The sequence below is a fragment of the Sminthopsis crassicaudata genome, chromosome X (assembly GCF_048593235.1).
Source record: "Sminthopsis crassicaudata isolate SCR6 chromosome X, ASM4859323v1, whole genome shotgun sequence".
Taxonomy (NCBI): Eukaryota; Metazoa; Chordata; class Mammalia; order Dasyuromorphia; family Dasyuridae; genus Sminthopsis; species Sminthopsis crassicaudata.
In genome coordinates, this window is record NC_133623.1 from 45,822,012 (window position 1) to 45,836,275 (window position 14,264).

General features: G+C 43.1%; 2 non-coding genes across 2 annotated transcripts; one reads left to right on the forward strand and one right to left on the reverse strand.

Annotated features, from left to right (window-relative positions):
- Nucleotides 1-1,128: 1,128 nt before the first annotated feature.
- Nucleotides 1,129-1,201, reverse strand: TRNAW-CCA (transfer RNA tryptophan (anticodon CCA)). The gene has a single exon. It is a non-coding gene; the product is annotated as a tRNA-Trp (tRNA).
- A 3,969-nt stretch (nt 1,202-5,170) lies between these two features.
- TRNAW-CCA (transfer RNA tryptophan (anticodon CCA)) lies at nt 5,171-5,243 on the forward strand. Its single transcript has one exon. It is a non-coding gene; the product is annotated as a tRNA-Trp (tRNA).
- The last annotated feature ends 9,021 nt before the right edge of the window (nt 5,244-14,264 follow it).

Genomic DNA, 14,264 nt, shown 5'->3' on the forward strand with positions numbered 1-14,264 from the left:
TTTCCTTCTGCTCCCTTTGTGCTGGAACTCCCTAGTTTCTAGATGTCAATTTAGTCTAAATCAGTTTTTTTTTTTTAAAACGTGTAGTGAAAGAAAGTCCTAGTTAAGATTTGCAGAAGGCTCTCTCAGGGCATCTATAAACACCTCCATCCCACCCCCTTATTAAAAAGGCATTTTCATTTACTGCGTGACCCAAGGAAGATAGCTTTAAACCCATTTTCCTCTGGTGTTTTCCCAGAGTCATTCTTGCAAGACACAAGACAGTCTTTAAAAGCCATCTGCCTGACAAAGAAACCATTCCCTCCCCCAATGAAATCTGCCTTCCAACACAACTCCCTCCAAGTCCTTTGTGTCTGGGGTGGAAGGGATTTTCTGGCAGTGGACTATTTTGCAATTCAAGGAAAACTAGGGTTCCCTGAGAGACCAGCCTGGCAGATGTAATGACATGTTCCTGAAGCTGAGAAACAAAGGAAAGATGGGGGCTGCACGAGGCCTTTACAGGGATTATCCGAATTAGGGGGAGGGGGCAACCTGACACCATTTTTGTTGCTGTCATTTGGGTGACCTCACTCTCCCAGCCAGAGCTCAGCTGGTAAACTAATTTTCAAGTTTCCCTGTGAAACTTGAAACTTTTTCACCCATTGTGAGAGACACTGAGAGTTTCCCTGTATTTGAGGCCCTCCCTTGGATTCCTGACCCAAGTCCTAAATAAATAAATAGTTCTCTGTGGTCCAGCTTGTTAGAGATTGAGAAAGTCAACAGCTCAGGAAAGCTGGTAAGTAAGAAGGTAGTAAAAGGGTTATTATTCCCATTTTGCAGAAGAGGGAAGTGATGTTCAGAGAGGGAAAGCAACCTATCTGTAATCCACAGAGCTTGCAATGGGAGGGCTCTTCACCAGGCCTCAATGCTGCTATGCTGCAAGTCTTCTGGATTCATTTAATTCCCTGGAGTTCCCATGATTTTATTTTTGGTCTAGATCCTGGCACCCAGTAGGCACTTGGTTGGTTGTCATCCTTCATTCTTGAAAGCCAAAATGACATGACTTTTTTGGGGGGGGATCAGTGTACACTTGTGACTTCCTGTGGGGAGAAGTGCCTAAAACATTAGATTTGGAAAAAAAAAAAAGTTTGACCTTGACGTGGTTCGAACACGTAACCGTCTGATCTGGAGTCAGACGCGCTGCCCATTGCGCCACAAGGTCCTCCGGAAAAAGTGGTCGTCAGGCACATACTTAATGAAAAAGGAGCCCCCTTGCTGTGGACGATGGACCGAGATCATGTTGACGTCATGGGCTTCCTTCAGAATTCTCTTGACCTCATCTTACCCGTTGAAGAATGTCGTTGGGAGAAGGGTTCCTTGGGCCTCAGCAGACTGGCCAACGGCTCCAGGGCACAAAGAATGGAAACAGTCCTGGCCTCCATATAGGGTTTTTCCCCTCTTGGAAACTCCCCCCCCAAGGGCCTGTAGAATCTTGGCATGAAACACTGGACACGCCCCCTTGGCCTTATTGCCTGCCTCCAAGCCGGGCTTAAAGGGGCCTCTCCTTGACTTGCCCTACTATATTGGTCTGTCTCTGTCTCTCTGTGTCTCTCAGTCTCTGTCTCTGTCTCTTTCTTGTAGAATTATACAAATTTAGATGTAATCCAATGCCTTTGTCTTACAAAGAAACAGCCGCCCTGGTGACATCCCCACTGCCACTCCCCAGTCCTCTCCTCCTTTGCATCCTTGTGCACGCCTGCCTTGAAGTGGACTCTCCAGTGGACTTCTCATCTCCTTTTCCAATGCAAATGGACTGGAAGAGGTGAGCTGCTTACCTATTGCAGGGACCCAGGAGTCTGTACCTAGGAGGGGGCACAGGGCTCCCTGGGGGCAGTGCGGGTGCGGTGGGGACTGGGAGGCTCCGCAGACCCATTTGGATGAAGGCTCGCCATTCACCGCAGTCTGATCAGGTCCAAGAAGGAGCCCTGAAGGGGGGAGCACGGTAGCAATAGGGAAAGCTCAGACAGCGGGAAGTGCCCTCTGAAATCTGGGAAGTCCTGTCCCCTCTGGGGGATGCGGGAGAGCAGCCCCTCTTCGGGTTTCTGCAGAAGAAGGAGACTCTTCCCCACGCCAACTCACACTGATTAGAGGCTGAGGCTCAGTGGTCCTCAGTGCTGCTGACTCCGTTACTCTCTTGGGACGGTGCGTAGGAGGACCTGATCCACTGGGGTCATCTCCAGTCGTCCTGACCTATGTCTTGCCACCAGACTCTATGATCCTGGAGGAGAGACTGAGGCTGGGGATCTCCCACCGTCCTGCCTCACTGAGATCCAATTCCCACACAAGCCAAGGCACCGCCCTCCTGATGTCATCAGTCCTCTTGGAGAATAAGGACAAACTACATTGGAACTGTGATGGAATTGATTTGAAGGAAGGCAGCACTATGTACCAGGCACTGTGCTAAGGGCTGGAATACAAATACAACCAAAAAAGCTGTCTCTACCTTCACGGAACTTACACTCTAATAAAAGAAGACACACATAAGGAAGGGTTGGCCAGGGAGAGGTCAAGGAAGCCAGTGAATCAACCAATGGACATTTATTAAGGGTTTCCAATGTATCAGTGTGCCAAACATTGGGCTAAGCTCTGGAGATACAAAAAGAGGTAAAAGATAGTTCCTGCCCTCTGGGAGTTTACAATCTAATGGGGGAGGCGATAAGTAAACAATCCATACAAAGCAAGCAATCCACAGGTTCAATAGGAAGTAAATAAAAGAGAAAAGAAGGGCTTAGTCGAAGGAGGACTGAGAGGGATGGAGGAAGACTACCTGCAGAAGATGGAATTTTGATGGAGATTTAAAGGAAGCCAGGGAGGTGAATAGTCAGAGCTGAGCAGGGAGAGTAATGGGGCACGGAGAACAGCCAGAGAAACTAGTAGGAGCCAACAGGTGGAGGGTCTTGTTGAAAGAACAGCTAGGAGACTGGATTGTCACTGGATTGAAAAGTATTTGTTGTATCAAGGAATAAGGTATAAGAAAATTGAACAGGTAGGAGGGAGGCCAGGTTATGATGGGCTTTGAATGCCAAACAGCATTTCGTATGTGTTCCTGGAGTCAATCCGAAGCCATTGGAGTTGACTGAGTAGGAGAGGTTGCATCTGTGCCTCAGGAAAATCATTTTAGTAGCCAAGTAGAGAGAGACTATTGTTTGTTCTTCATTCTCCAAGAGGATCATGACATCAGGGAGGCTATGTCATGATGTGCAAGTGAGTTGGATTGAAGTGAGAGAGGCTGGCAAGGTCACCAGCCTCACTTTCCCCTGCAGAGCCAGCTGGGTCCAGTGGCTAGACAGAGATCAGGACGACTGGAGATGGCCCTGATGCAGTGGGAGATCTTGGCCTTTTAAAGCTAAAGTCTTCAAAGGGTCTCAGTTTGACTGAATCGATACCAGCTCAGTGATTAAGGCTAGGGAACAACTGAGGCAAAGAATCTCCTCTTTCACTTAGTCCAAAAAAATCTAAATGAATCAATGAATGGGGAAGGGAAGACTCTCTGTGTTTCTGCCCCAAAAAAGACTTGATTGCTATTTACATTCAATCTGAGACGATCAAGACCCAAACAACGACCAAAGGGACTTGCCTGAGGACCTGTTGGTGGCCAATGAGAATCTGGTTGGTTTTGGTTTAAAGCCTGGTCCTTCAGAAAGAAATCTAGCCAGTAAACTTCTTGGGGAGGTTCAGAAAAAAATGCTTCAAACATCTTGGGAGGGTTCAGAGGTGCAAAAGAAAAAAAAAGTGCTTCAAGTACATTGGTAGATATGGATATGATATCCTATCTGGATGAAGGAAGGGAAGGAACGAAGTAAGAGAGGGAGGGAGGAAGGAAGGAAGGGAGAAAAGAAATGAGGAAAGAAAGGATGGAAGGAAGAAAGGAAAGAAAGAAGGAAGGAAGGGAGGAAGGGAAGGAGAGAAGTAAAGAAGGAAGGAAGGAGAGAAGGAAGGAAGGAAGGAAGGAAGGAAGGAAGGAAGGAAGGAAGGAAGGAAGGAAGGAAGGAAGGAAAGAAGGAAAGAAGGAAGGAAGGAAGGGAGGAAGGGAAGGAGAGAAGTAAAGAAGGAAGGAAGGAGAGAAGGAAGGAAGGAAGGAGAAAAGGAAGGAAGGAAGAAAGTCTTCCAACTGACCAATTTCAGTCAGGACTACTGGAGATGACCCCAGTGGGCAGCTACTACTCACAGTCCCAAGAGAGTAATGGAGTCAGCAGCACTGAGGACCACTGAGCCTCAGCCTCTAATCAGTGTGAGTTGGCGTGGGGAAGAGTCTCCTTCTTCTGCAGGAACCCGAAGAGGGGCTGCTCTCCCGCATCCCCCAGAGGGGACAGGACTTCCCAGATTTCAGAGGGCATTTCCCACTGTCTGAGCTTTCCCTATTGCTACCGTGCTCCCCCCTTCGGGGCTCCTTCTTGGACCTGATCAGACTGCGGTGAATGGCGAGCCTTCATCCAAATGGGTCTGCGGAGCCTCCCAGTCCCCACCGCACCCTCACTGCCCCCAGGGAGCCCTGTGCCCCCTCCTAGGTACAGACTCCTGGGTCCCTGCAATAGGTAAGCAGCTCTCCTCTTCCAGTCCATTTGCATTGGAAAAGGAGATGAGAAATCCACTGGAGAGTCCACTTCAAGGCAGGCGTGCACAAGGATGCAAAGGAGGAGAGGACTGGGGAGCGGCAGTGGGGATGTCATCAGGGCGGCTGTTTCTCTGTAAGATGCAGGCATCGGATTAGACCTAATTTTGTATAATTCTACAAAATGGAGACAGAGATAGAGACTGAAAAAGAGAGAGAGACAGATAAGAGACAGGGAGGAATATGGTAGATCAAGTCAAGGAGAGGCCCCTTTAAGCCCCATCTCAGAGGTGGGAATGCAGCCAAGGGGGGCGTGTCCAGTGTTCCATGCCAAGCTCTAGGGTTCTACAGGCCCTGGGGAGAGAGTCTCCAAGGAAATCCCTTCTTTGTGTCCTTGAGCCATTGGCCAGTCTGCTGAGGCCCAAGGAGCCCTTCTCCCAACAACATTTTTCAATGGGCAAGATGAGGTCAAGAGAATTCTGAAGGAAGCCCATGACGTCAACATGATCTTGGTCCATCGTCCACAGCAAGAAGGCTCCTTTTCATTAAGTATGTACCTGACGACTGCTTCTTCTGGAGGACCTTGTGGCGCGATGGGCAGCGCGTCTGACTCCAGATCAGATGGTTACGTGTTCGAACCACGTCAAGGTTAGGTTTTTGTCTTTCTAATCTTACCGTTTTAGGGCGCTTTTACTTGACTGGACATAGTGTATGTTAACCTCAAGATAGTCATGTCATTTTGGCCTTCTTTCAGAATGAAGGAGAACAACCAACCAAGTGCCTACTGTGGCCCAGCATCTAGACCAAAAATAAGATCATGGGAACTCCAGGGAATGAAGAACCCTCGAGCACTGCGGATTACAGATAGGTTGCTTTCCCTCTCTAGACATCACTTCCCTCTTCAGCAAAACTGGAATAATAACCCTTTTACTATCTATTTTCTGGATTGCTTTTCATGGTACTTTTCCCAATGCTTTTGAATACCCTTGTGTGTGTCCTAGACCCTTTGGCACTCTGGAGAAGCCTATGGAGGGACCCTCTTTTCAGAAGTGTTTTTAAATGCATAAAATGAAAAACAGAATTATAAAAGAAATCATTGAATTACAGTGATGAGAATAAAATATTCATGGACTTTGTAATCTCAAGACATTTGTGATCATTGCAACTATATGAGAGAATTTGGAGAGACAAATTCAGTGGGTCAGAGATAAATGAAAGTAGGGTATCACATTACCCTCTTGACTCGTCATGATATGGTTCCCTTCAGGGACTCCCTGGATTCACCACCTTTTTGCCTCTTTTCCTGTGATATAATGGCAAAATACCTAGCCTAAAATACCAGAAGAGTTGTACAGAATGAAGAGATTGGACTAGATCAGACTTCTTAAACTATGGGTCATTACCCTATATGGGATCTCTTAACTAAATGTAAACGTCCTGAAAAATTAGGCAACAGTAGAAGGTTTTTAAGTGCCCTAAGTCCTGCATTAACAAACATTCTACCAAGATTTAATTCTTCATGTAAAAATAAACCAGTACGTCCATCTTATTAGCGTGCAAATTTGCTTTCAGCTTTAATGTATGGTAAAATTACATGTATACCAAAGAACTTTTAAAATAAATTTCTTTATGATTTATTATCAGTTAATGTTTGATTTATATACCTATTTTAGGTATCTATATACCTGGGGGGCACATAAAAATTTCTCAGGTGAAAAGGAACGGCTAGACAAAAAAGTTTAAGAAGCCCCTGATGAAATGGCCTCTCAGCTGCCTTTCAGTTCTAAATACTATTTTCAAAAGTCCCAGAAAGGGCTATTTATTTTAGTCCCTTCTTATTCTCTAGAGGATTGAAGATCCTTTTCTATTTGAGCCTTAAATCCACCTCTTTAGCTTCAGTTCAAAACTGCTGCCTGAGAAAGTAGCCAGCTCCTTCAACCACTGGTCCTTACCCTCCTGGGATCTACCTGGGCTTTTGCTCTGAGTAGTACAAAAGCCTCCCCTTGTCCTCCATGAAAAAACTGAAATATTGGTGACTTCACAGGTAAACCTGCCTCCAAACTTCGATGTTGAGGACCTTATCAAGCAACAAATAGCCTCTTTTTGTTTTGACCTATGTTAATTGGGAACATGGATTCAATGGATTCAGAAAAGGCATTAGATTTGCAGCTAATGGTCCTGGGTACAAGTATAGACTCTGTTATTACCTATCTGTCTGAACCTAATCACTTCTCTGATCCTCAGTTTCCTCTGCTTTAAAATGAGATCAGAGAGACCACTCCGGTGGGGTGTCAAACTCAGACAGAAAAAAGGTAGCTGCCAAACCCTACAAAAGGACAGTGGTGGCCACGTATTATTGACTTTTAAAACCACATATTAACAAGAACTATATTTTATTGTCTTTTTATTTCTTTTGTTAAATAATAATCATTGACATTTTAATCTGGATCCCTTGGCAGTGTGTTTGACACCTTTGGACTAGGTGACATCTAAGGTTTCTTCTGGTTCTAAGTTCGTGATAGACTGTGAACCTTCTGAAAGGCTCTTTCCATTGCCCCTTCAGTTGGGATTTACACCTCCTGGATTCTCTCTATACTCATCTGTCTCACAGTGTCAACCAGCTTTTCTTTGAACTTTTCACAAGCCTATTCTTCCTCCATAATTCCCAGCCTGGGAAAGTTGGGGGTTGGGAATGGGAGGCAGGCAGGATTCAAGTACTAGAATTCACATTACACATTATTTTTTTGTTAAAGTCAGTCTTTAGCTTGGAGAACTCACATGAACTGATGCAAAGTGAGTAGAACCAAGAAAACATTGTTCACAGCAACAACAGATTATGTGGTGATCAAATGTGATCGACTTGGTTCTTTTCAACAATGAAGTGAATTGAGCAAGTTCCAATAGATTGCATCCAGACTGAGGACTATGGGGACTAAATGTGGATCACAACATAGTATTTTCATTTTTTTGTTGTTCTTTGTTTGCTTGTTTTTTTTTTCCTGTCTGATCTGGTTTTTCTTATGCAGCTTGATAAATGTGGAAATATGTTTAGACCTACATTGGATTACTTGTTGTCTAGGGGAGAGAGGGAGAAAAACTTGGAAAACCAGGTTTTTGCAAGAGCAAATGTTGAAAATTGTCTTTGCATGTATTTTGAAAAATAAAAAAGTTATTATTAAAAAAATAAAGTTAGTCTTTACCCTGCCTTTGAAAATCAGCCTTGAATTCCCTAAAAAGAATTAAATTTGACCCTGTTTACCTGTTTATAGGTAAACCACCCTCCAATCTTTGATATTGAGAACCTTAGCAACCAACAAATAGCCTCTTTTTGTTCTGGTCTATACCAAATGGGATTATGGAAAGAGTAGTGGAGAGAGAAATAGGGAGCGTGGGTGAACAGGCTACCCAGATTCCGGCCTGTGTCGATCGGTTACTATCTGTTAAGATCCTGGGCAAGTAACTTATGTTCTCTTGACTTACGCTTCCTCACTATAGACCAGAAATATCCAAGACCCCAGATCTTTTAGAGCTAAATCCCAGATACCCACAGATTGTGCATATAAGACATCTGAGGAGTAAGACAGCACTGACAAATGGCAGGATTTGATTCAGCTCAAAGCTTCACAGGGAGGTAGTACCTGAGTGAAACCATGAAGAAAGCTAAAGGTTCTGAGACAGGAGTGTATTTCAAACATGAAAGACAGCCTTCCAAAGGTATTCCAAGTATACATCATCTACTTAGATCTTGAGCCAAAAGGGACTTTAGGTATTATCTAGTTCCCATTCCCTCTTTTTGTAGATGAAGAAAGATCTTTCCCATAGTCACACAGTTACTAGGTATCCAAAAAACCAGGATTTGCCAATTTTTCTTGTGCAGCAAGATAACTGTATAAATATGTATGCATACATTGTATTTAGCATATACTTTAACATATTTAACATGTATTGGACTACCTGCCATCAAGGGAAGGTGGCGGGGGAAAGGGGAAAAGTTGGAAAAAAAGGTTTTGCAAGTCACTATTGAAAAATTACCCATGCATATGTATTGTCAATGAAAAGATAAAAAAAACAGGATATGAATTCAAGCCTCCTTGACTCCAAGTTCACAGAGCCAAGAAATGGAGTATTGAGTTTAGGGAAGAACCAGCAGACTGGTTTTCTAGAATATAGAATGTGCGACGGGGAATATTTGGAAAATTAAGTTGGAGCAATTGTAGAGGATCTCTATTGGTCTGCTGTGGGGTCGTTGGTTGATCTTAGTAGCAATAGGGAGCCATGGAGGTTTTTGGAGTAGGGTAGGGATTGACATGGTTAGGCTTGAGATTATTTTGGCAACTGTATGGAAAATGATTGGGGAAAGGAGAAGTTTGAGTCAGTGCCCACCACTTAAATCTATTGTGACTGAGAAGGGAGGAAAATGGTGAAAATCCCTCTTCCATGAAAGGGTGATAATTGTTTATTGCCTTCAGAAATGATGGCCCCATTGGGAACTCCATTTCTGTTTGCATGTCTCCTTTACAGTATTTATTCATTTAGTACGTGCATTTGGCTAACAGTATTCACATCTTGGAATTCTCTCAGACCAGTGCATCTCTTTGGGATTTCACAAAGCAAAATAAATAACTCTTGGGTCAAAATGGTTTAATCTTTTTCCCGGTTCAAATTGAGACTAGTGTTGAGAATGGTGCTCATAATCCATCAGACGCCTCTAATTTGGAAGCTTGCATTGCAGAACACAGTGTTTTCATTAAGCAGGAAAGTTCGCTCACTTTGGGGAGACAGACAGAAACAGAAACAAATTGACTCAATGGTTTGCATGCTTTGTGACAAAATTGCTTATTATTGACAGTGTAAATGTTTTCTGAAAATGAGAGACAGGTGGAAAGACAGGGTGGAGGAGGATGTGCAGGCTAGGAGAAGAAACCATACTTGCTTAGCATGATATGTCATGTATGAACAGCATCACTGCTTCCTTAAACATATTAATAATTAGAGTTGACAGTTCTAGAGAGCTTTGCAGTTACAAAGTGCTCGACAGAGTGAGAATGAACACTGGATATAGAATCAGAGCACCTCACTTTGGCTCTTTGCCCAGTCACTTGCTAGAGATGCGAGCGTGGCCAAAATTCTTTCCTTCCCTGAGCCTCAGTATCCTCATCTGGAAAATGGGGATGCTAATCTTTTCACAAGGTTATGGGGAGAAGAGTGCATGGGAACCCTTAATGAAAATGAGTGACACCTGTCCTTTAATAGACTCTGCCCATGAAACTCCAATGGTTGAGCTCCATTTGCTTTGAGGATCAGAGATACAAGCTAGTCTGGCATTTAAAGTCCTTCACAATCTGCCTCCAGATTAGCTTTTCAGACTCTTCCACATTGTTTCTCCTCCTGTGGTCTGCTCCAGTCAAACTGGCCTGCTTATTGTCCTTCACACAAAGTGTTCCATCTCCATCTTTGTGACTTTCCATGGACTGGCCCTCATGCCTAGAATCCTTTCCTCTTTACTATTACCTCTTAAAATCTATAATTCCTGCATTCGTTTAACCGATATCGGATTGCTTGCTGTCTTGGGGAGGAGGGAGGAGACAAAGAAAAATTTGAAACACAAGGTTTTACAAAGGTAAACGTTGAAAATTATCTTTGTATGTATTTGGAAAAATAAAATACTATTTTAAAAAAAGAGGGGAAAAAAGCCCTAATTCCACCCAAATCTCAGTATCACCTACATGAGGCCTTTCCCAATCTTTCTCAGATCCTTACACTACCTCCTACCTTCACCTTCTCCACATTTACTTTGTATGAATTTGGTATATATTTATATATGGACATAGTGGTATCCCCAGTAAACTTCTTTTTAAAATAGTATTTTATTTTTCCAGATGCAAAAATAGTTTTCAACATTTACTCCTGCAAAACCTTGTGTTTCCTCTCCCCAAGACAACAAGCAATAGGATATAGGTTAAACATGTGCAATTCTTACAAATATACATCCATATTTGTTGTGCTTTGCGAGAAAAATCAGATCAAAAGGGGAAAAAACAAGAGAAAGAAAGAAAAAACAAACAACAAAGGTGAAAATCCTCTGCTTTGATCCATATTCAGTCTCCATATTTCTTTCTCTGGATGCAGATGGCTCTCTCCATCCCAAGTCTATTGGGATTGCCTTCAATCACTTCATTGTTTAAAAGAGCCAAGTCCATCACAGTTGATCATCACATAGTCTTGTTGTTACTGTGTATAATGTTCTCCTAATTCTGTTCACTTCACTCTATCACTTCATGTAAGTCTGTCCAGCTTTTTCTGAAATCATCCTGCTCATCATTTCTTATAGAACAATAATATTCCATAACATTCATATGCCATCACTTATTCAGCCATTCTCCAACTGATGGGCATCCACTCAACTTCCAGTTCCTTGACATTACCAAAACCAAACCAAACCAAAACAAACAAACAAAAAAAAGCCAAGCAAAACATTTTTGCACATGCGGGTCCCTTTCCCTCTTTTATGATCTCTTTGGGACACAGATCCAGTAGACACTGTTGGCTCAAAGGGCATGCACAATTGAGTAGCCCTTTGGGCATAGTTCCAAATTGCTCTCCAGAATGGCCGGATCAGCTCGCAACTCCACCAACAATACACCAATGTCCCAGTTTTCCCAGTCCTCTCCAATATTCAGGATTATCTGTTCCTATCATTTTAGCCCATCTGAGAGGGGTGAAGTGGTACCTTCAAGTTGTTCTCAAATTGTATTTCTCTAATAGAATGTTAATTTCTTGAAGCAGGGCCTCTTCTGTCCTATCTTTGCATCCCTAAGTTGTAAGCATGGTGTCAAGCACATGTTCTTACCTCTGATACTCATTAGTTATATGATTTTAGCCAGGCTTCTAAGTCTCAGTTTCTGTATCTGTGAAATGGGGCTAAAAATAATTATACTCCCTGATTTTTTCCTTCTGTTCATTTGTGTGAATCAGGTTGATCCCAAGAAGTTTGCCCATTGAGGTCCCAGGCACAGGAAAATAATCTCTTTTTCCCTACATAATTTAATTTTTTCTGGTTATACATGTGCATTCATTTTTTTTATACATTTCCTTATGAATCATGTCAGGATAGACAAATCAGAATAAAAGGGGGGGAAAAAGCATGAAAGGAAAAAAAAGCAGAAAAAGGGGAAAAAAAGTGAATATAGCATGTGTTGATTTACATTTAGACTCCATAATTCTTTCTCTGGATATAGATGGCATTTTCCATAAAGTTTATTGGGATTGCCAGTGAACCACTGAGAAGAACCAAGACATTCGTGGTTGAGCATTGTAACAATCTTGTTGTTACTGTGTACAATGTATTCCTCGTTCTGCTTGTTTTGCTCTGCATCAGTTCATGTAAATCTTTCCAGGCCTTTTTGAAATCTACCTGCTCATCATTTCTCACAGAACAATAATATTCCATTACTTGCATATACCCTAACTCATTCAGCCATTCCCCAATCGATGGGCATCTACTCACTTGAGGGGAATCTCTTCTTTCTATTTCCCCAATGGGCAGAAGTCTCGGGTCCAGATTCCATTTATATGTGCTTCTCTGTTGTTTGAGAGGCAAAATAGTTCAGCAGAAAGGATGTGTTGGGGCAGAAAAGTGGTTCAGTGAATTCAAATCAGACCTCAGCCACTTAGTAGCTACATAACCCTGGGCCAGTTATCCCTGTGAGCTTCTAAAAAAAAAAAAAAAAAAAAAAAAAAAAAAAAAAAAAAAAGGAGCATGTTGGCTTGGAATCATGTAAGACCTCTGTTCAACTTCCAGCACTTCCATTTCATCTCATAGAATCTCAGTTTCCTCATTTGTAAAATGAGGTCAATACTTGTACTGCCCTCTGGGTATGAGGATATTTTAAATGACTATGGAAAAGGGAACCTATATTAATACAGACTAAGGATCTGGTCACAGTAGAAAGGGGAGTTGCTGGTGCTATCGACAACTCACATTTATATACCTTTGTGAAGTCTGGAAAATATTTTATGTCATTAGATTCTTACCATAGCCCCATGAGAGAGGTACTATGAGTATTATACCAATTTTACAAATAGGGAAACTGAGGTTCAGTTTCAACTTCCTCCTGGTCACATGGCTAAAAAGTGTCTGACATTGGATTTGAACTCGTCTGTCACACTATCCCAGAATGCCCATATTGCCTCTCGCCTTCCTGATCTGACTTTGCCAAGAACAAGTTGCTTTGCCTCTGACCTAAGGTGCCCCGTACATACAATCCCTCACACACAGATCAGAAGTGCTGGGACAGAGTTCTGGACTCCAAGTCCAGAGCTCTTTCCACTAGGCCATATCCTTAATTACCTGCATCCCTAGATGTCTCATTCTGACTGCTCTGGTGCAAAAGGTGCACTGTCACCCCCTTATGGAATATTCTGGGAAAATGCCAAAGAGCAGCTCACATAGAGGGATCCAAATACAGGGCTTCACCAAAGAACTAGTGGTGTGTCAGTGGCTTTTAGGACCTCAGCCCCAAATGAGGCAATATAAAGAAATATTCATTTCTCATAGAGAGTCTGAATCAGGCAGGGCCTTCATCCAAGTCCCTGCGTTTTACTGGCGACGTGACCGGCTCTAAGAGTGACAGTGACTTGGCCAAAGTCATACGGCAAGATTTGCGCAAAGCTGGGACTAGAGCCCAGTCTTTTGACCCTCAGGCCTGTGTTCTTTGCTGCCTCACTAACAATAGCAAAAATGATGCATTCCTGGGACTGCAGTATGCAGATAGCAGTGACCTTTAAGTTCCCAATATCATCAACGTTCTGTGGACCCATAATCTCTCTGGAAGGATGGTTCTCGAAAAAATCATGAAAATCACAGCATGCTGAAGGAAAGAAAAGGACCTGCTAAGACCTTTGCTTCCCTGATTGGTACATAAAAAACAAGGCCAGCTGTATCTGAGCTATGAAACAGAGACACGATGCAAATTGTCTCCAAGAACCTGCAATTGAGCAGATTCTCTCCCTTATATTCTCTCTGCCCTCCATTTCTTCCAAATCACTGATAGGAGTTTTTCTTTGGTAACTAAGCTCATCAGCTCCCAAGAGAACCATTTGCCTTGTAATCAGGTACCTGGATTGTAGGCTTCTTTTTAGTATCTCTCTTCCTTCCTGGAAGTAAGGGATACTTCCTTTAGTATCTCTCTCTCACCAGGGGGTGATAATGATGAAATGTCAGGCACAGGGTTGCTTTTCTTTTTTAGTGGGAGGGAGTAAGGGGCACTGCCTCAAATCAGAGTACGGAGGCAGTTGGCTATTCTGCATCGTCTTGGACAGATCGACTTGGGACAGAGGATAGGGGAAGAATGGAGTGGCAAGGGCCTTGGACGTGGTCACGAGTGTGGTGGAACTGGGCGCACCTTGTCAGCATTAGCCCCTCACTAAGAACTAGGATGAGCAGCTTTTCACCTTTGAGTTTCAGTTTCTTCCTTTGTAAAATGGAGCCAATCATACTTTCACTACCTTTCTCCCGGGGCTATTGTGAGGATCCAGAGAGATAATGGATAGAAAGTGATTGGGAATTGTAAAGTGCTATAGAAATGTTAACTATTAGCAGCAGAGGCAACTTCTCCAGCTAATGGTCCTGTCACCCAAGCAAAGTGTGGCCCATCAGGAATTAGCTTGCTCC